Consider the following 23,565-nt stretch of genomic DNA (forward strand, 5'->3'; position numbering starts at 1 on the left):
TTAGTTAAAAAAAACTAAACCTAGTCTATTTAACATGAATTATTGAATTTATTTTCTCCCATAATTCAACAAATCATCTAGTAATGTTTTTTCTCAGTTTTAAGCAAATTGTTTTTAAAATGTCATAACTTAAAAAGTACAGAGAATAACAATGTGACCCTCTTCCCCAGTTACCATAATGAACAATACATAGTGATTCTAGTTTCATGAATACTTAACACACATATCTTTTTCATCCTCAACTGGATTAATTCAAAAAATCCCGGAAATTTTATGATTACATAAGTTTAACATTTTCTTAGATTCTTGAAAGTCACAAAAAGCAGATAATCAAGATATGACAATTCAGTAATTTTCCCAGTGATACTGTACTTTTTCTCATAATATCTAGGATATTGAGATACAATAAAAATGAAATATTTCTTAAATATCCTTGTCTGGGTTTAGTAGAATATGAAAAGAAAACCTAAACAATTTTGCCCTCAGCATTGCACATTGCATTCTAATTAAAATTCCACTGCAAAGCAATCACAGTCTATCCTAGTACAATGCATCTTTTGAGGGCATGAAGTTTCACTGTTGATAGATTGCTATGTGGGCAATTCCTTGCTGATAATTAAAAGCTAACTACAGTTAAGGAAACAGTGATAAGAACTGTTAATGTTTATATATTAAGCCATGGTATTGGATTTCAATGTTACTTTAAAAAGATTTTAATCTTCTCTAACTAATGGACATGCATTTAAAGATTTTGTGCCATCACTTTCAAATTGCAATAATGAATAATGTATTAACATTAGCATCTATATATAGTTTTATCATTTACCACAAATTTTCTTCCATAAACCTCAAAAAATCACCAACATATAGCTTAGGGAGATGAAATAATATTTTCAAAGTCATAGCATTTGTTTACAAGTGGAAGAGTTTGCACCATATTAACATACATGGAAAGAATCACATTTTCCTTTCAAGTTCAATAGCATTTAGATGTTACAGATACTTCAAGGATAGAATCCAACACTTGGTGGGTTTTTAAGTATTTTCTGAGGTTATGACTTTTCTGACCTGGATGCTATGATAGTGTGTGGTGGTGGTGACTTTGTACTAAACCAAGTTTAAAACCCAATGTTCTACAAAAAGTACTGGGTTTGTTTTTACATTTTAAAGTTATACTCCTGTTAGCACTTTGTTGTGTGATTCCAAAGTCGCAGCTAATGGGGTGGAAAGTAGGTGCTTTTAAAATAGTTACTTGAAGTTAACACAAATTCCAAATACTAAACATGGACATAGAGAGAATATGCCAGCATGTTAATTTCTCTATAATAACCTTGAATATAATTGGTCATTGCAAAGTTGGTTCTTAAATTTCTATCCCATGTTGAAACTCAAAGAAGTGCCTTCCCATCAAATCTTAGTCTTTTTCTTTTACAGACATTTTCATATATTGTCTCCAATTCCAGCTACATGGGAGTTTTGGAAGACATCATTGAATTAGTTCTTTTTTTTTTTAACCTAGACAGCTTTTATTTAAGGTATATAAACCTCATGTATTTCATACATACAAATTTAGCAACATAGTGATTCTTCCCACCTTATCCTCCCTCCCACTTGCACTCCTACCTTTCTTCCACCGCCCTTCTCCTATTCCCATTCTTATTTTTTACTAAGATCTATTTTGAATTAAATTTATACTCATAAGATTATTTAGTGTAGGGTTAATATTAGGAGTACAGAGTTAGTTCACAAGTTTTTGAAATGCTATTGGGTTATATTTCAGCAAACTAATACCACAATATTGCAACTATGAGCCTGCAATTTAATATTCTACAACACAGCTTTAGGGGTCTCCGATCCTGCACAATCATTATAAAATAATACATAGTCTTGCATAACTAGGTTTTTTGTTCCTTATTTTAGTTTCAATAATCTTCATTTTAACAAGCCTTTCAGCTTGTTATGCTTATGACATTTATGAATGTCAAAAAATTGTACTCCAACTATACACACACACCATACACTGGGTCCAGTGACATCATTGTTAGTGTCTCTATTTTCATATAAATATACAAAATTGTTACAGTTTTTCAAAGTATTACTTCAGACTTGAACATAAGTTTTTTAAATTTTATTTTATATATTGGAAAAGGCCTGTGATGACAAGGCTGGCCCATGGCTGTAGATAAAACATCACTGCTTTTTGACTTTGACAAACATAGCAGGACTTTATTTTTTCATGATAGCTTCTTTAGATTAATATTCGAATTAGCTGACATTCCCTGTCACACACATCACTTCATAGCTCAGAAGATATGTCAAGGAGCATTCTGAGCACCTGGAAGAAGGCATACTTAGGGTCTAAAAATAGTTACAGGTAATCAACCAGAGTCAGGAAAACACAGTATAGACCTCTAAGAAGTTGAAACGATTACTAGCGCTTCTTTTTCAATTTATATATAGCAGAACTGAGGTTCCTTTAACCAGATACCTAGTCATCAAATGACCCTGTGACTTGGAAAAAATATCTAATTTAATGTCATAATATAGTTTACTATCATAGAAAATACTGAAATCTAGCATTCTTGATGCACAGAAAAAATGACTACAAATCTGTGCATTACTTACTATGTGACGTGAATTATGTTCACCATTAAGTTCCCACTTTAATCCTTTCAATTTATTTTATTAATAAAAATAACAATAGGAGTAGTCTTTTATTGAGCACCTATCATACACCAGCTATTCTGTATGTATATTTCAAATTTTTACAAATATGCAGCATGCTCATTAGACCTAGCCCCACACGAGATACATGTAGTAAAACAATTCATAAGTGGGAAAGCCATAGTATGAAAACATCATAAGAATAATTAAATCTATGAAAATATATAATCAATACCATTTACTGGGTGAATTGCAGTTATAGGAGAAAATGTGTTATAAACGTTGATACTTAAAAATAATGATATGATCAAAATAAATTCTAAGAAAGATAGGGAGGAAACATGGAAGTGGAAGGGAGCTTATTGATTCCTACTAAGCAAGTTGGATAAATCTAGAAAGCAATTTATGTACTATTAAAAATCAGCTATATTACTTAGAGCTATGCATGTCATTTAAAGTTGGGTACTGGACATAGTGGGTTGGCTTTCCCAATATTTAATGTTTTTAATGCCTCCCTAGATTCCACAAAACAGATAACTAAAATCTACATTTCTCTTCCATGCTAGGGTTCCAGATGTGTTTGGGGTCTACTAGTCAGGGGTACTTATTGAGATATGAACAGGGAAGTGAGAGAAATGGAGTACAAAGAACCCATTTTCTTTTTTTTTTAACTTTTATTTAATGAGTATAAATTTCCAAAGTACAGCTTATGCATTACAATGGCTTCCCCCCCCCATAACGTCCCTCCCACCAGCAACCCTCCCCTTTCCCACTCCCTCTCCCCTTCCATTCACATCAAGATTCATTTTCAATTCTCTTTATATACAGAAGATCAGTTGAGCATACATTAAGTAAAGATTTCAACAGTTTGCTCCCACACAGAAACATAAAGTGAAAAATACTGTTTGAGTACTAGTTATAGCATTAAATCTCAATGCACAGCACACTAAGGACAAAGATCCTACCTGAGGAGTAAGTGCACAGTGACTCCTGTTGTTGACTTAACAAATTGACACTCTTGTTTATGGCATCAGTAATCACCCTAGGCTCTTGTCATGAGCTGCCAAGGCTATGGAAGCCCCCTGAGTTCACTGACTCTGATCATATTTAGACAAGGCCATGGTCAAAGTGGAAGTTCTCTCCTCCCTTCAGAGAAAGGTACCTCCTTCTTTGATGACCCGTTCTTTCCACTGGGATCTCACTCACAGAGATCTTTCATTTAGGTTTTTTGTGGTTTTTTTTTTTTTTTTTTCCCCAGAGTGTCTTGGCTTTCCATGCCTGAAATACTCTCATGGGCTTTTCAGCCGGATCTGCATGCCTTAAAGGCTGATTCTGAGGCCAAAGTGCTGTTTAGGACATCTGCCATTCTATGAGTCTGCTGTGTATCTCACTTCCCATGTTGGATCGTTCTCTCCCTTTTTTATTCTATCAGCTAGTATTTGCAGACACTAGTCTTGTTTATGTGATCCCTTTGAAAGAACCCATTTTCTGATGGAAATCACACTCAAAGCAAGGTGGCCAAGTTAAAAATACTAATATTACATTGAGAATAAGAGTTTCCCTGATGGTGACAGAGTGAGTGTCATGGTCACATCTTTTTGTCTATATCTACAGTTTCTGTAGATCTTCAAGCACAATCACAATTGAGTAGTATAATCCTAGGGGAAAGGGACTCTACCCAAAACCTCATCTTCCAGCCCCTGCAACAATTTCACAAACTACTGAACTGCTACTAAATCCTTTTCCACTGGAACTGTCTCAAGTGATTTCTACTGTATCCCAACACTTCATTCTCTTTCTTTCAGACACATATCCCCCCAACAGAGCAAAAGACAGCTACAAGGAAAAAACCAAAATAAAATTATAGACCTAAGATTAAACCTAGTAATTCTAAAAATAAATTTGTATTAAAATGTTACATATGCATATCACATTAAAATATTATAATACATATATAAATACATGTCTATATACACACACACATATAAAGACATATAGCCACAACTAGGTGATTCATTATGGTATATAAAGACATATCTTGAGAGATGCAAACAAGTAAAATCAGGAATTAATAATATAGATATGAAAAGAAAAATAAACTGGGCAAAATGTGCTATTTTCAAATGACAAATTCTGAATATTGCATGAATCTTTAAGCATTAGGCAATTTGAACTAAAAGTACTAAAGTTTGATGTATTAAAGTAATGTTGTAAGTATGAGAAGAGATTGACTGAAACAAAATTGTAGCAAGGAACTTAATTTTCCTACACTCTAGACCAGAGCCAGCAAATCTTTTCTGTACAAAGCCAAAGAATAATTATTTTCAGCTCTGAAAGTCATACAGTTTGTCAAAAATACGCAACTTTTCCAGAGACACTGTATATACAATTAAGTGTGGCTATGTACCAATAAAACTTTATTCACAAAAAACAGGCTTTAGATGACTCTGCCTACTATTTATAGTTTACCAGCTCCTGCATTAGACCACTATTGATCCACTACGTTTGCCTAGATAAGATGTATTTGATTGATATACGTTGACTGTAATCTCATACAAACAGGGACTTTCTTAGAGTTCTGTGAAGCATTTACGAAATTTACTTGTTCAGTAGAAGTCCATGACATTTGTGAAGAGTTTCCTATGTATCTGTACCAAACAATTCGCATGCGTCAATTCATTCTACTTTCACAACAACCTCATTAAGTAGCTACAATTATTGTTGTGCTCATTTTACATTGAAAAAATCCTACGATTCAATTTTTCTCTTACTAGCCCCATGTTTGTCCCTTTGCCTCACCCAACCAAGTTTTTAGTACACAGGATATGCCCCACCTCCGCCTTTACCCTTACTGTTCAGTCACCTAGTACCTTCCCCTTCGTTTCCACCATCAAATGTCACTCCCTATCCAATGTTCAGCTCAGATGCTACGTCTTTGATGGAAACTTTCCTATTTCACACAAAAGCAGTATCCATTACCCTTCTAGGCACTTAGAGGAGTTCATGCATCTCTAGTTGCAGTTCCTTCACATTGTTGGACATTCACAATCACATGTGCTCCTTTGCCTATTTTGGTTGGCAAACCATTGCAGAGGTATATTTATTCTAATTTTAAGTCACTCATAACAGTGATATGTAAGCATTCATTATGAAATTAATTTACCACGTTTCTCTTGTTATACTGAGTTATGTATAGTTTATCAGTCTTCATGCCATCATTAGAGGCACTTGGAGTTCACTCTAAGGTGGGTATGATCTATCTTGAACACAGAAAGGTAAGTGCATACATGAATGTGATGTAGCTACTATATCTAATGGATAAGTAATGTTAATATATATTTTTTATATAATGCATATATATCCATATTATAAATAATATATATTTGTTATAAATGTGTATATGTGCTCTACACATAGGTATTATAAATGTGTAATGCTTTATAAACAAACACACATTACAAATACACATATGAGTGTATGTGGGTATTTTAAAAAGTTTTGTGGAAAAGATACATTTCTTTTGGTGCAAAAAATGGAATCCATGCATAGTTTAGCTTCTTTATATATAAAATACAATTCGTATCTAAAGATAATTTTCCTCCAGACAGGCTTGAATCCTGGTACGAAGACCAGTATTCTGTAATTGTGAATCTAACTATTTACACTTGGAAGAAGAAATGTGGTAGAAGAGAAATCCAGGAAGCTAAATGGGAGTCAGTTGGATTAAATAATACAGGTCAGAACTAGTCTCAGATTAGGTTCTTCTATGGGCCAGAACTCTTGAGTTTTCTCAGAATATCCAGTGGGAGACTTCAGAGTCCTATGATCATACTAATGTACCGTTGCTATTATTGCATTGACAAACTGGGGCTAATTTCCCTAGACTGTGAGGCATCGTCCCTAAAGACATGAACTCCTTTGTCTGAAAGAAATTTAGTCCTCAAGTGTAATTACCATACATTATGTAACAGATATGCCCACTAACTTTAATTTGAAGGCAAAGTGAGGATTCGTTGAATTCAGTAGAACAGCTTGTGACTAAATGAGAGATCTCACAAAACTGCCCCAAGTTTCAACAACTAAAGAGAAATTTGCCTATTCCTTATTTTCAGATATGAAAGAAACATCTCTTGTAAACTCTAAGCCATTTCACAGGATTTTAGGTTTCAGCACTCTGAGTTTCAATGAGTACGTCAGAACAAATTCACTCAAAATGAAGAGGTTTCAGTGAGTTGTTCTTTCTGACCCCTTTTTGCCTCAAGGCAAAAGATAGTATTTCGTAAACATTAATTCATTAATCCTCACACCTCCATAACACAGATTTGACAAGAGAAACCGACATCTTCTCTGCCTTTATAGAAAAGATGGAACACAAACATTTCTTTCCTACCAAGAAAACTATCTTAACAGCACAATGGCCCTCGAGGGAACAGATATGCCTCTGGATATAGACAAACCAGAGCATGAAACTCTCTAGTTTTCTCTAGGGAGCAATGCACCAGAGGTGAAGACAGATGTGGCCTGCACCCTTATCCCACAGCACACCAACTAGAAAATTTTACACAGGCAGCTGCAGAGAGGGCATCGAGATAAAACACACTTTAGAAAAATCTGTAAGAAATTGTGAGTTGGAGACCATGGATCTAGTGGTGACAAGGACAGATTCCTTTGTGTTCTTCATTTGTCAAGCAAGGAATGACAAAGCAGGAAGGGACCAGGGGGACTGGTGTGCCGCAGCCTGCCTCTAACTCTGAACCATGGGAATTTGCTGAAAGAGTTGTGCCAAGGATTTGGCAGCACAACCAGCCTCAGCAAGAGAAGCAACGCTGCCTTTGTGGAGCTGACACATACACGCTGCTCTCGATTGTCCCCTTCACCTGTGTTACAGACAAGTGGAGGAGCTTGCCACGTTCACGTATCTGGTCAAGTCTGGACCTTCTGATGCCTAATCTAGCATTCTTCCAAATAATCCACTTCAAAGTATGCAATCTATATGTAAAAAATTAGAGATTCACTCAGTTTACAAGCAAAATACAGCACTGGTACTTCCCTAGTACAGAAGGAAGGGTCTGCTCTTTTACCTTGTAGAACAGCAAATAGGAAGCAGCACTACACTACAGGTTACCCTGCCAGCCATTTGTAACACCAGCATCTCCTATCAGAGCACTGATTCAAGTCCTATCTGTTCTACTTCTGATCCAGCTTCCTGTTAATGCACCTGCTCCTTGGAAGGCAGCAGAAGAGGACCCAAGGACTTGAGCCCCAGCCACCAAGGCAGGAGTCCAGGATTTAGTTCCTGGCTCCCAGCTTTGGTCTGGCCCAGACCTGGGTGTTGCAGCCATTTGAGGATTGAACCAGCAAATGTAAAATCACTCTCTCTCATACGTTCCCTCTCCCTCTCGCTCTCAACTGCCTTTGAAATAAACACATCTTTAAAAAGAAGAATAATGGGAATATAATAGTCATAATCAGAATAGCACAATACTCTCAGCATTCAGAACAAGAGTAACTGATAATGACATCAATAATGATGAACAAAATTTACTAGGCATCATTTGTTATTCAGAATTCTAAGTATTTTGCATGTGTTATTGTAATAAATAACATGAATAAATAACATATATTAAGTGATGACAAACATTGAACAGAGAAGTCAGGAAGATGGGCAACTCTGTGTGTATGTTTATGTATGTGCGTGCATGTGAGCAAGCAGGTATGTATGTGCTGAGCACTTCCAATTTACAAGGGTGTCTTAAAAAATTCATATTAATAATTTTGAAATATGCATCTTTAAGACTTGTAAGAACAAGATACTAATGCTCTTAGGTGTTTAAATTTAACTGAAAAGTGATCCCTGTTAAATATAAGAGTGGGAATAAGAGAAGCAGGAGATGTATAGTTTGGCACATGCTCAATCGGACTTACCCCTATGGTAGAGCTAGAAACGTGCCAGGGGATTCCAATTCAATCCCATTAAGGTGGCATGTACCAATGCCATCTTAGTAATCAAAGTGATCCATTTAAGTTCATAATTGATCATAATGATAGGATTAAGGGTCAAAGGGATCACATAAACAAGACTAGCGTCTGCTAATACTAACTGATAGAATTAAAAAGGAGAGAACAATCTAACATGAGATGCGGGATACACAGCAGACTCATAGAATGATAGAATGGCAGATGCCCTAAACAGCACTCTGGCCTCAGAATCAGCCCTTAAGGCATGCAGATCCAGCTAAAAAGCCCATGAGAGTTTCTCAGGCATGGAAAGCCAAGGCACTGTGGCAAATTAAAAAAAAAATGACCTAAATGAAAGATCTCTGTGAGTGAGATCCTGATGGAAAGAACGGGCCATCAAAGAAGGAGGTACCTTTCTCTGAAGGGAGGAGAGAACTTCTACTTTGACTATGGCCTTGTCTAAGTAAGATCAGAGTTGGTGAACTCAAGAGGCCTCCATAGCCTTGGCAGCTCATGACAAGAACCTCAGGTGATGACTGATGTCATAAACAAGAGTGTCAATTGTTAAATCAACAGGAGTCACCGTGCATCTGCTCCCCATGTAGCATGTAGGACCTCTGTCCTTAATGTGTTGTACTACACGAATTAATGGTAAAACTACTACCCAAACAGTATTCTATGCTTTGTGTGTCTTTGTGGGTGCGGTCTGTTGAAATCTTTACTTGGTATATACTAAGTTGATCTTCTGTATATAAAGATAATTGAAAATGAATCTTGATGAAGATTGGCATGGGAGAGGGAGTGGGAGATGGGATGGTTGCTGGTGGGAGGGTGGTTATGGGGGAAAGAGCCACTATAATCCAAAAGTTGTACTTTCAGAATTTATATTTATTGAATAAAAGTTAAAAAAAGAAATAAATACTTTAGATTCAGATTGACTTGTTTTAATTTTCACATATCAAAAGAACACATGGTATTTGTCTTTCTGTGTCTTATTTCATTTATCATAATTATCTCCAGTTCCATCCATTTTGCTGCAGATGTAATTTATTATGTATGAATAACATTCCACTGTCTACATATACCATATTTTCTTTGTATATTCATTCATGGATGTACACCTAACTTGAGTCTATCTCTTGTCTGTTGGAAATAGTGCTGCAATGAATATGGGAATATAGTTGTCTCTTTCATATGCTGATTTAATTTCCTTTGGATAAATACTTGCAAGTACAATAGCTAGATCCTATTATAGATCTATTTTTACTGTTTTGAAGAACTTGCTACTGTTCTCCCTCATGGCTGTACTAATTTACCTTACAACCTACAATCTTTAAGTCTTCTTTTTGCAAATCTTCACCAGCATTTGTCATTTTTTTGTCTTTTTGATTCTAGCCATTCTAACCATAATAAGCTCATTGTGATTTTTACTTTCATGTCTTGGGTGGTTAGTGATAGAGATTTTTTTTCATGTATTAATCAGCCACTTTTTTTTCTTTTGAGGACGACTGTTTAGAGCCTTTGCTCATTTCTAAACTGGATGGGTTTCTTGTTGAATTTTTTGTTCATTATATATTCTAGATGTTAATCATTTGTCAAGTAAATAGTTTACAAATACTTTCACACATTATGTCAGTTATCTTTTTATCCTGCTGTTTCTTCTGTTTCCTTTGTTGTACAAAAGCTTCTTTTTGTGATAACCTCTTCAATTTTTTATTTATATAAGGGTGAACAAATTTCATGTATTTCATATACAGAGATTTAAGAATATAGTGCTGCTTCCCACCCTAGCATCCCTCCTTTTCTTATTCTTTAATTTCTACAATGACATACCATCAGTTTGTATAATCATCTTTTCAACATCCATATGAGTTTGATATTATCACCATCTTTTTTCACAGATAAGGAAATCGAGGCATACAAATTTAAGTAACTGGGGTCACCACTGTGGCTTAGTGGGTAAAGCCACTGCCTGCAGTGCTGGCATCCCATATGGTCGCCGGTTTGAGTCCCAGCTGCTCCACTTCTGATCCAGCTCTCTGCTATGGCCTGGGAAAGCAGTGGAGGCTGGCCCAACTGCTTGGGCTCCTGCATCCCTGTGAGAGACCCGGAGGAGACTCCTGGATCCTGACTTTGGATCAGTGCAGCTCCGGCCATTGCGGCCATCTTGGGAGTGAACCAGTGGATGTAAGCTCGCTCGCTCTCTCTCTCTCTCTGCCTCCGCCCCTGCCTCTCTGTAAATCTGCCTTACAAATAAACAAATAAAACTTTTTTTTAAAAAAAAGTAACTTTCCTAGGGTCACATTAATAAATGACAGCTCCTGGATTTGAACTAAGGCTAGCCAGTTCTAGTGCCTGTCACTGCTTTACACGCCTCATTGAGTCCCTAATGATGCCTACAATCAGACATTCAGCTTCATAGGAGACCATGGTTAGAAGCTAGGATCCAGGGTAATATCACTAGCTGTTCCATAACATACAGGAAGCTTAGCGGTTCTTAGGTCCGCTGTCTGTAAAGCAGAAGGATGCTGATGTTCTTCCTAGAGTAGCATTTCGGGTTGCATCTCTTCCATGTGAAAAGTCCCATTTGCTTGCAACTGGAAAATAAATTACCTTCTTCCATGCTTTATTGTTAGGTGTGAGTTCCAAATGCAAAAGTCTAAGAATATGCCCTCCTTTTAAGTGTCTGAAACCCGCCTCTTGTTGCTTTGTGAGTTGCATCAAGGCTGCACCTTAGCTAGCAGGCGTCTTGAGGTGGTCACAGCTTGGCTGACCCGAGCTGCTCTGTTCCCTGCCTGAGACAGCCCCAGCTCTCTGCCTTTACCTTGGCCTGGGAGGTGGCATGGCTTTCCCTAGTCCCTGTCTCACAGCACAGGTAAGCGTGCGACTTGTCCAGAAACATTACACAAGGCTTTAGAGACAGGGAAAGTGTAACATGGAGAGAGGCTTTTGCTGGCTAACAGAGTCTACAGCCAGTCCCTGAGCCTTCAGCCCAACTCAGAACCTCCTGCTGACCTGAGCCATCACTTCTCACTTATACTAGGACCCTAGGATATTTTTTCATTTAAATTCAACTATGCAGTTTTTTTTTAAAGAAACTTTTTACTCAATACCACACTTGGGGAAGGATCATCTTGCCACTTTCTTACAAACCCTGAATATACCAGTCTACACTTCTTAAGCATTGTGCTTTTCACCTCGTTTCAGTTAGAGACAATCATGCTCCAAAAATAATGGAAATTCCAGAAATAACGAATGCTAAAGTTTTAAGTAATTTTTATAGAAACATGTGTTTATGGTTTTTGTGTTTTTTATTAGTTATTGTTGTTAATCTCTTATTGTGCCTAATTTATAATTTCAATTTTATCAAGGGTATGTATGCATAGAAAAAAAGTAAGTGGTTGGGTACAGATTGTGGTTTAAGGTTTCAGGTCCAGGTTTTAGGTTTAGTGCTATACTACATATACCACTAATGTAATTCAGAAGTCTCTGTTTCAAAGTCTGTTATATTAAATGATAATCCCTTTCATGTGCATAAAATTTATCAAAATCTATTGAAATAATTTTAAATGATTCAGTTTTATTACTCTTCCTTTCTCCACACTTAATTTTGAAACTATTCCCAGCTCAAAATACTTTTTAATTTTATTTTTTATTTTTTTTTTTAACTTTTATTTAATGCATATAAATTTCCAAAGTACGACTTATGGATTACAATGGCTTCCCCCCAATACCGTCCCTCCCACCCACAACCCTCCCCTTTCCCACTCCCTCTCCCCTTCCATTCACATCAAGATTCATTTTTGATTATCTTAATATACAGAAGATCAGCTTAGTATACATCAAGTATGGATTTCAACAGTTTGCTCCCACACAGAAACATAAAGTGAAAAATAATAGATGATTTTTTTAAATGATGATGAAATCAGATCAGACCTATTGTCATGTTTAATCCCAGTGAGAGTCAAGTTGGGAATTGATAATTTCTTTCTTTTTTCTTTTTTTTTTTTTTTTTTACAGAGGATCAGTTTACTATGCATTAAGTAAGGATTTCAACAGTTTGCACCCCCATAGAAACACAAAGTGAAATATATTGTTTGAGTACTCGTTATAGCATTAAATCTCAATGTACAGCACATTAAGGACAGAGATCCTACATGAGGAGTAAGTGCACAGTGACTCCTGTTGTTGACTTTACCAATTGACACTCCTGTCTATGGCATCAGTAATCTCCCTATGCTCCAGTCATGAGTTTCCAAGGCTATGGAAGCCCTCTGAGTTCTCCGACTCTTATCTTGTTTAGACAAGGTCATAGTCAAAGTGGAGGTTCTCTCCTCCCTTCAGAGAAAGGTACCTCCTTCTTTGATGACCTGTTCTTTCCACTGGGATCTCACTCGCAGAGATCTTTTGCCAGAGTGTCTTGGCTTTCCATGCCTAAAATACTCTCATGAGCTTTTCAGCCAGCTCCGAATGCCTTTAGGGCTGATTCTGAGGCCAGAGTGCTATTTAGGACATCTGCCATTCTATGAGTCTGCTGAGTATCTCACTTCCCATGTTGGATCACTCTCCCCTTTATTTACTCCATCGGTTAGCGTTAGCAGGTACTAGACTTGTCTATGTGCTCCCTTTGACTCCCAGTCCCTCCACCATGACCAACTGTGAACTGAAACTGATCACCTGGAACAGTGAGATGGCATTGGTACATGCCACCTCGATGGGATTGAATTGGAATCCCCTGGTATGCTTCCAACTCCACCACTTGGGGCAAGTCAGCCTGAGCATGTCCCAAATTATACATCTCTTCCCTCTCCCATTCCCACCACCATGTTCAACAGGGATCACATTTCAGTTAATTTTCAACACTTAAGAATAACTGTGCATCAATTACAGATCTAAACCAGTCATATTAAGTAGAACAGATAAAAAAAAACTACTAAGAGGGATAATGTATTAAGTTGTTCATTAATAGTCAGGGCTATGCTGATCAAGCCACCGTTTCCCATAGTGTCCACCTCACTCCAACAGGTTTCCCTCTTGGTGTTCAGTCAGTCGTCACCGATCAGGGAGAACATATGGTATTTGTCCCTTTGGGACTGGCTTACTTCACTCAGCATGATGTGTTCCAGATTCCTCCATTTTGTTGCAAATGACTGGATTTCGTTGTTTCTTACTGCGGTATAGTATTCTAAAGAGTACATATCCCATAATTTCTTTATCCAGTCTATCGTTGATGGGCATTTAGGTTGGTTCCAGGTCTTAGCTATTGTGAATTGAGCTGCAATAAACATTAGGGTGCAGACCTCTTTTTTGTTTGCCAATTTAAATTCCTTTGGGTAAATTCCAAGGAGTGGGATGGCTGGGTCGAACGGTAGGGTTATCTTCAGGTTTCTGAGGAATCTCCAGACTGACTTCCATAGTGGCTTGACCAGTTTGCATTCCCACCAACAGTGGGTTAGTGTCCCTTTTTCCCCACATCCTCGCTAGCATCTGTTGTTGGTAGATTTCTGCATGTGAGCCATTCTAACCGGGGTGAGGTGAAACCTCATTGTGGTTTTGATTTGCATTTCCCTGATTACTAATGACCTTGAACATTTTTTCATGTGCCTGTTGGCCATTTGGATTTCCTCTTTTGAAAAATGTCTATTGAGGTCCTTGGCCCATCTCTTAAGTGGGTTGTTGGTTTTGTTTTTGTGGAGTTTCTTGATCTCTTTGTAGATTCTGGTTATTAACCCTTTATCTGTTGCATAGTTTGCAAATATTTTTTCCCATTCTGTCAGTTGTCTTTTCACTCTCCTGACTGTTTTCTTTTGCAGTACAGAAACTTCTCAATTTGATGCAATCCCAATAGTTGATTTTGGCTTTGACTGCCTGTGCCTCCCGGGTCTTTTCCAGAAATTCTTTGCCTGTGCCAATATCTTGAAGGGTTTCTCCAATGTTCTCTAGTAACTTGATGGTGGCAGGTCGTAGATTTAGGTCTTTAATCCATGTTGAGTGGATTTTTGTGTAAGGTGTAAGGTAGGGGTCTTGCTTCATGATTCTGCACGTGGAAATCCAATTTTCCCAGCACCATTTATTGAATAGACTGTCCTTGCTCCAGGAATTGGTTTTAGATCCTTGATCAAATATAAGTTGGCTGTAGATGTTTGGGTTGATTTCTGGTGTTTCAGTTCTGTTCCATTGGTCTATCCATCTGTTTCTGTACCAGTACCATGCTGTTTTAATTACAACTGCCCTGTAGTATGTCCTGAAATCTGGTATTGTGATGCCTCCGGCTTTGTTTTTGTTGTACAAGATTGCTTTAGCTATTTGAGGTCTCTTGTGCCTCCATATAAATTTCAGCACCATTTTTTCCAGATCTGAGAAGAAGGTCTTCGGTATCTTGATTGGTATTGCATTGAATCTGTAAATTGCTTTTGGGAGAATGGACATTTTGATGATATTGATTCTTCCAATCCATGAGCATGGAAGATTTTTCCATTTCTTGGTATCCTCTTCTATTTCTTTCTTTAAGGTTTTGTAATTTTCATCGTAGAGATCCTTAACGTCCTTGGTTAAGTTTATTCCAAGGTATTTGATTGTTTTTGTAGCTATTGTGAATGGGATTGATCTTAGAAGTTCTTCCTCAGCCATGGCATTGTCTGTGTATACAAAGGCTGTTGATTTTTGTGCATTGATTTTATACCCTGCTACTTTGCCAAACTCTTCTATGAGTTCCAATAGTCTCTTAGTAGAGTTCTTTGGGTCCCCTAAATACAGAATCATGTCATCTGCAAAGAGGGATAGTTTGAGTTCTTCCTTCCCAATTTGTATCCCTTTAATTTCTTTTTCTTGCCTAATAGCTCTGGCTAGAACCTCCAGAACTATATTGAATAGCAGTGGTGAGAGTGGGCATCCCTGTCTGGTTCCAGATCTCAGTGGAAATGCTTCCAACTTTTCCCCATTCAATAGGATGTTGGCTGTGGGTTTTTCATAGATTGCTTTGATTGTATTGAGGAATGTTCCTTCCAAACCCAGTTTGCTTAGAGTTTTCATCATGAACGGGTGTTGTATTTTATCAAATGCTTTCTCGGCATCTATTGAGATAATCATATGGTTTTTCTTCTGCAGTCTGTTAATGTGGTGTATCACATTGATTGTCTTGCGCACATTAAACCATCCCTGCATACCAGGGATAAATCCCACTTGGTCTTTAAGGTATACAAGTTTCATGTATTTCATATATACAAATTTAGGAACATAGTGATGCTTCTCACCCTCCTCTGCCTCCCGTCCATGCTCCAATCTTTCTTCCTCTTCCTTCTACTATTCCCACTCTTAATTTTACAAAGATCTAGTTTCAGTTTACTTTATACTCACAAGGTTAACCCTGCACTAAGTAAAGAGTTCACCAAACAGTATGAAGAAGAAAAAAAAACAAACAAACAAACAAAAAAAAAACATTGTTCCTTCAACAGCAGAGACAAGGGCTATAAACAATCATCAAATCACAAAATTTCCATTTCACTCCAATACATTTTAGGTAGTCTATTAGTTACCCAGATCAGGGAAAACTAATAATGTCTGTCTTTTTGGGAGTGGCTCAAAATAATTCTTTATTAAAAAAATCAAACCACAGAAGAGATAAACAAACAAACACTCAAAGAGATAGCAAAGTGGTCTTTCCAAGTTTACCAGTCCTGGTAGCTCCAGTTCTTCTCCTTTGCCCAGCCTACAGCAAATTCATCACTGTAGGTCAGAGATGTCTGGAACTTTCTGTCCAGACAGCTGTCTTCAGGAACATGGCTGAATTCATTTGGTCAGCACAAATATATCAGACAGTGACCACGAGCTACAAATGTGCCTTTTGAGTTTTGAGTTTTTTGGGAAGAAACAACTCATGGATTGAGAAAACGGATGTGTGAGTAAAACAGGGGTGAACATTGACCTTGTTTTGAAAGCAGAAGGTTGTCAAAAAATTAAGCAGAGAGAAAGAAAGGAAGGAGGAAGGGAGGGAGGAAGGGATGAATGAATTCTGGGCCAATTTTTCAAACCTTCCTTTGATGGGTAACAAGGAGAAAATGCATTTATTACACTGTGTTTTCAGATCTCTATCAGCGTTAACAGATTCAAACATCTGAGCTTAACGCAATGTTGAACGCAAACAAGCACTCAAAGCTAATATTTATTCAGTAATTGTATTCAATGACTTATCACCAAATGCTCAGCCCTATATAATCATTGAGAAGACCATGACTTGAACACAGTCATATTTTCTGCTCTCGTGCAGTTAATCCAGAGTGAAAAACGAAACAGACAAAATGACCATTCACATTACAACCACAGAAGCCTTTGTACAATCTGGTGCCTACTGAGAAAGAAGTGATCCTAGGTTCATGTCCAAAGAAGACACTGTAATGCTAAAAAGAGAATTTTCAACATTAAAATTTGATTATCAAAATACATGTGAAGAAAAACAGAAGTATCTGAGAAATATACAGTAGGACAGAGGACATTCACTATGTGGATTGGGTTGTAAAGGACAAATACAAAAGAGGAAAAGAGAAGTCCACATCCAAGGACGAATACACAGGAGAGTTACATGCTGTGTGCTGTCTCTGAGGAACATTAAAACCCAGAATGAAATGAAACTCCAAAAGGATGACAGAGAGCAAAAAGACCTTTATCTGAACAAGGTTTTAGGTAAGAAGAATTTTTAAAAAAGAAATAGTCTCAGTGGTTTTGAACAGATGGTCGAATGCTAACAGATGAGAGAGGAAACAATTCTAATTTTCTATACATGAAAGAAGGAAATATCTAAGGAGAAATGAGAAATCAAGCAGAAAATAAAGAAATAAAATGGTGACAGCATTCAGATACTTTAGATGAGTTCTTATCAATAGATTAGTTGCATTTCATACTGCCTATGCACAGTATGTAAGTAATTTGCCAAAAGGAATAATGAAATAAATGCAGGAATATGAGCAAGTACTATCCCCATTTTGAAAGAGGATAGGAAGTTAAAAATAATTCATTTCAACATTAAGAAAAATGCCACAACTCATTATCAATAATCAGCCAGATGGACTGTGCTTATTAAGACATTACTGGTCATTAGGGGAATTAATATTAGTTTAGCAAAAACATGCCAAATTAATAACACTATTTCCTACACATACTTATGATACCAGATAACAGATGGAGATTAGCAATAACTTCGTTAAATATAGGAAGTAAGGAAAAGAAAAAAGGAAGGTATTTGGATTGGCAAGTAATATGTCCAAGCCCCACATCTGAGTCAAATAATAATATCCAAACCCCACATCTGAGTACCTGAATTTTATTCCAAAATCTGGCCCCTGCTTTCAGCTTCCTGCTAATGTAGGCCCTGAGAGACAAAAGTAATGGCTCAAGTAATTAAATTCCTGCCACCCACATGGGAAACCTGAACTGACTTCCTGGCTGCCAGCTTCAGCTAGGTCAGTAGGCATTTGAGGAGCGAACCAGTACATTGGGATATTTGTATTCATATGCTCCCTCTCTCCCATACATAAATACGTTTTTAATGAGAGAGAAGAAAAGGACAAAGACCGAAGGAAAATGAAGAGGAGGAGGAAGAGGAAGGGGTGGAGGAGGAGGAGATGGAGAGGAGACACGAAGGAAGGAACTAAACCTATTGTACGTGGCTCTGAAGAAAGAAAGAAAATACCAATAGAAGCTACCGTGAGTGACACTTTGGATTAACAGAGAATGAAACAGGCCAGCGTCTCGGCTCACTAGGCTAATCCTCCACCTTGCGGCGCCGGCACACCGGGTTCTAGTCCCGGTCGGGGCGCTGGATTCTGTCCTGGTTGCCCCTCTTCCAGGCCAGCTCTCTGCTGTGGCCCGGGAGTGCAGTGGAGGATGGCCCAGGTGCTTGGGCCCTGCACCCCATGGGAGACCAGGAGAAGCACCTGGCTCCTGGCTCCTGCCATCGGATCAGCACGGTGCGCCAGCCGCAGCACGCTGGCCGTGGTGGCTATTGGAGGGTGAACCAACGGCAAAGGAAGACCTTTCTCTTTCTCTCTCTCTCTCTCTCTCACTGTCCACTCTGCCTGTCAAAAAATAAATAAATAAATAAATAAATAAATAAAACAGCATTTAAGTTTTGACTCCTTGCCAGATGAGCCAATTACTGTTATTAATCAGCCCCACCAGCCCAAGGAGGTAGGCATTTTATCTTCCTTCTGCAGATAAATGATGTGAATCCCAAAAACTTTTCTGTAAGTGCTTAGGTTTATACACCCAGAATGGGATGTGGACGGGAGTCACAGCACATCTCTCCAAATGCAAAGCTCCTACATTTTGCATTTTGTCACTGAAGAAATAGCCACCAATTGGATCACCTGCTCTCCAAGGAGAAGACCTTATTGGGAGCATTCTGCTTGGAAGACTGATTTTCTGAAGTAACAAAAGGAGTTCAAAGAACTTTGTAAGGAAACTGAACTAAATGCCTTAAAAAAACAAACAAACAAACAAACAAAAAACCTTCCATCAGCCAGGTATAATGTTACTTTGATTCTGCTTTTACTAAGGCCAATTAGCTTTCTTACTATATCATAAACCCATCAAGAATATTTACACTATTCAATATTATCTAGTTAACCCAAAATAATGAAATTTCAGTAGAGATGTTTTGGGGAAGGAAAATTCCATCAACAAATTGCACCACATAGGCAGCTGCCTACACTGCCTTCATTAAGAAATGTGTGGCCGGCGCCGAAGCTCACTAGGCTAATCCTCCGCCTTGCGGTGCCAGCACACCGGGTTCTAGTCCCTGTCAGGGCGCCGGATTCTGTCCCGGTTGCCCCTCTTCCAGGCCAGCTCTCTGCTGTGGCCAGGGAGTGCAGTGGAGGACAGCCCAAGTGCTTGGGTCCTGCACCCCATGGGAGACCAGGAAAAGTACCTGGCTCCTGCCTTCGGATCAGTGAATCAGCGCGGTGCGCCGGCCGTGGCGGCCATTGGAGGGTGAACCAACGGCAAAGGAAGACCTTTCTCTCTGTCTCTCTCTCTCACTGTCCATTTTGCCTTTCAAAAAAAAAAAAAAAAGCAGCAAAACATAGAAAAAAAGAAAAAGAAATGTGTGTTTTGCTTCCAGCCCTGCTATGCTTCTCTATGTGACTAATGGCAACTTGCTGCATGTCTGTTTCTGTGCCTTTTTGTAACATTCATCACTGACCACAAAGAATAAAGGTAAACTAAAAAAAATTTGATTTGCGATTTTAAAAAGAAGTCTTCATGCACCACAGGCTTTAAAATCATCTTGTAGAGAATATATTCAATATATAAACCTAGGTAACATCCTTTCATAATTTATGAAAAATCAGCACATAATTTTCTGATTGCTACAAAAAGATGAGATCAACACCTAAAAGAAAGATGTCATGAAAGTAGTCTTAAAAACTTGGTTTTATTCTTAAAATTAACTGAGCATTATACGTAACTCTTTTTGTATTAAAATACTTCATCTGAAAATGAGCTACATCTATATGCCTTTTTCTCCAGTTCAACTGATCTGCATCTCCCTACCCTACTAATTTATCTTCCCAAGCCTCCCTTCTCTTGTTTGTATTACTACATCTCCACTTGCTTCTTCCACATCCAGAAGACCAGATGAAAATACCATTAAAGATCATACTTCCAGAAAGCAGTATTTAGAGAAAGCTGCATTATCCTAATTGAAATCAAACTGGGATCTCAAAAGTTACATTTGATACCACACATTGAAAATCTGTGCTTACTGGGGGAGATTCTGATCCCAGGAGGAAAGTGAGTGGCATTGCCACCCTGCTTTCTTCATATCCTGAAATGAGGCAAGAGGAGCTGGTGTTCACTGTCACTGGAAAATAAAACTGGGCAATCCCAATTACTGCCAGGTCCCTTCCATCCATGATCACACTTAATCAACACAACACCCTCTTCCATGCGTGACAATGTTGCACTGGAGAGAAATTTGGCTACTTGTCACAATCACAAATCTAATCAGTGGTGAAGTTAGTATCTGTAGTCAGGAACAGAACCCAAAATAACATCCTATTTGCTGTAGTATTCATTATTCAGAACACAGCCATATTTAATCCATGGCTAGGTCAATACAGTTCTCTCTTTTCTTCCTGAAAGCCTTAAAAAAGATGAGAGGAAAGTAGAAACCTGGATTTTTGGGTGAGATCTAAGCAGCAGGGCTGTCAAAGCTCAGGAAACAGAACTGGCCCCAGTGGTATACCACTAGACAACCACAGTAATGAAAGGGCAGGCAAGCCAGGGCTGGTTTATTAAAAGACTGTAGAAGTACTGGACTGGTACTACGGCGTAGCAGGTAAAGCCACCACCTGCAGTGCTGGCATCCCATATGGGCGCCAGTTCGAGCTTGGCTGCTCCAATTCCAATCTAGCTCTCTGCTACAGCCTAAGAAAGCAGTGGAAGATGCCTAAATGCTTGAGACTCAGGAAACTGATCCAGTCCTAAGGGCCATTAATGTAAAGCCAACATCAAAACCACTCCAAATTACTCTAGGAAAACTTTTAAAACCCCCATAATATATAGTGATCCTCATCCACTATAAGACCCACTAGGCTAGATTAAAAGACATGAGCAACAATACCTAAGATACGGATTCAACCCAGACGTCTATCAACTGAAGACTGGATAAAGAAATTATGGTGTATATACACACCATGGAGTAGCGCTAGCTATTAAAAAAATAAATAAAATCCTATCTTTTGCAACCAAAAGGATACAACTGGAAATCATTATACTTACTGAAATGAGGCAGTCCCAAAAAGACAGCCATCATACATTTTCCCTGACCTGGGGTAACTAATAGAGTACTTAAATGTAACATATGAAGTGATATGGACATTGTGAGATTCCATGATTGTTTCCAGCCTTTGTCTCCTCTGTTGAGGAACAGTATTTTTTTTCTTCATATTATTTGTTGAACTCTTTTCTTAGTGTAGGGTTAACCTTGTGGTCATTAAGTAAACTGGAATTAGATCTTTGTAAAAATTAAGAGTAGGGATGGGAGAGGGAGGAGGAAGAAGGGTTGAAATGTAGCAGGGAAGGATCGTAGGGTGCAAAGTATCACTATGTTCTTAAATCTGTACACAGGAAATACATGAAACCTGTATAACTTAAAGAAAATTTTAATATGCAAAAATAAAAACAAAAATACGTGAGAAATACATTCATCAGTCTGAGTCAGATAAACATATTCTCAAGGGGCAGGTGCCTATTTGGCACATCATCAGTTAAGATTCCACTTGGGACACCTGTGATCCATATCAGAGTGCCAGGGTTTGATGCCCAGTAGCAATTCTGTTTCCAGTTTCCTACTAACGTACACCCTGAGGGGGCAGCAGGTGATGGCACAAGGTCTTAGGACCCTGACATCCACACAAGAGCCTGACAAGGAACTCCTAGTCCCCAGTTTCCACCTGGCCCAGCCCTGGCTATTGCAGACAGTTGGGGAAATAATCAAGAGATGGAAGGTCTCTGTCTCTCAAATCAAAAAATGGGGTGGGAGGAGGAATATTCATAATGGTCATTAGGATTTATTCAGCTTGTTTTAATTTTATCCTTTTGCATATTTTTGTCATCCCTTTTTAAGATACATTCATTTTAAAGGCAGAATTACAGAGAGGCAGCAGAGAGAAGTCTTCCATCTGCTGCTGGTTCACTATCCAATGGCCACAATGGCAGTAGTTGGACAAATCCAAAGCCGGGAGCCAGGAGCTTCTTCCGGGTCTCCCATGTGGTTGCAGGGGCCCAAGGACTTGGACCATCTTCTACTGCTTTCTCAGGCCACATCAAAGAGCTGGATCAGAAATGGAGCAGCCAGGACTCTAACCTAGGTCCATATGGGATGCCGGCACTTCAGGCAGTGGCTTTACCTGCTATGCCACAGCACCGGCCCCTCCTTTTTTGCTTTTAGAGTATGATAACAGGTTTGTTAGTGGTTGAAGAAATTGAATGTGTTTTTGATGCTTTATCTTTCATTGAGCTGAAATTTTTTATTCAAAACCCAATGTCACATGCAGTACTGTACTAATATGTCAAGACAGATTCAGAGACAAATGTGCTGGTGTATTGTGGAAGCCATCAGACAGTCCTGCAGAAGAGATTGGGATTGACAAAACAGGGAAGATGAGAAGATGCCTGAAACTGTGGATACTAGATAGAGCTGGTGGTGGTAAAATCTGCTCATGATGCCTTTGCACCAAGGAGGCGATTTTTTTGTAGTTTAGCTCAAAAACAAAGTTCCTGAATCACAAAGCAGTCCCATGTAGTAATCATAAGACACATCATTCTAGATATATTTTCTCTCTGGAGATCAAGACACCTCTATTAATTTCTGATCAAATTCTTACATAAAATCTAAGACTATAATATAATAAATGGGTTAATTAAAACACCAAAATATGCATAGTCCAAGTCTCAATGACTTGAGACATAATGTAGAAGTTGTGAAAACTAATAAAAAATCACATTTCATTAGAGAAATATTTAATTGCTAACCAAAAATATTATAGAGGCTGATAAATATTTGGTTTAGATGGATTTTAATGAAGGAAAAATCATTCTCTCAAAGGTTAAAGATCCAGTATCAATTAGGGTAGCTCAAAAATGCATAAAAGCATTTCCAAAATAGGAAGCCAAAAAGTGATTAGAATCATTGCTCCTAAAGGGAATAGTGTTACAAAACTGTAAAGAAAATCCTGCCTCCTTTTCCAAGAAACAAATGCATTATTCACTTATTTGATGCTACCCAGGAAACTTTGCCAAAGCTCTCTCAGATCTGCAGGTGCATGAATTCCCTCCATTCTAACCCTAGTACAGGATTGTTGAATGCTGGAACTCCAGAGTTGCCATGTCTAGTAGCGACTTCTCTCAGTGGTTGCACAGAATCTCCATCCCAGGAGAAATATCAGA

This window comes from Oryctolagus cuniculus, chromosome 9 (assembly GCF_964237555.1).
Source record: "Oryctolagus cuniculus chromosome 9, mOryCun1.1, whole genome shotgun sequence".
Taxonomy (NCBI): Eukaryota; Metazoa; Chordata; class Mammalia; order Lagomorpha; family Leporidae; genus Oryctolagus; species Oryctolagus cuniculus.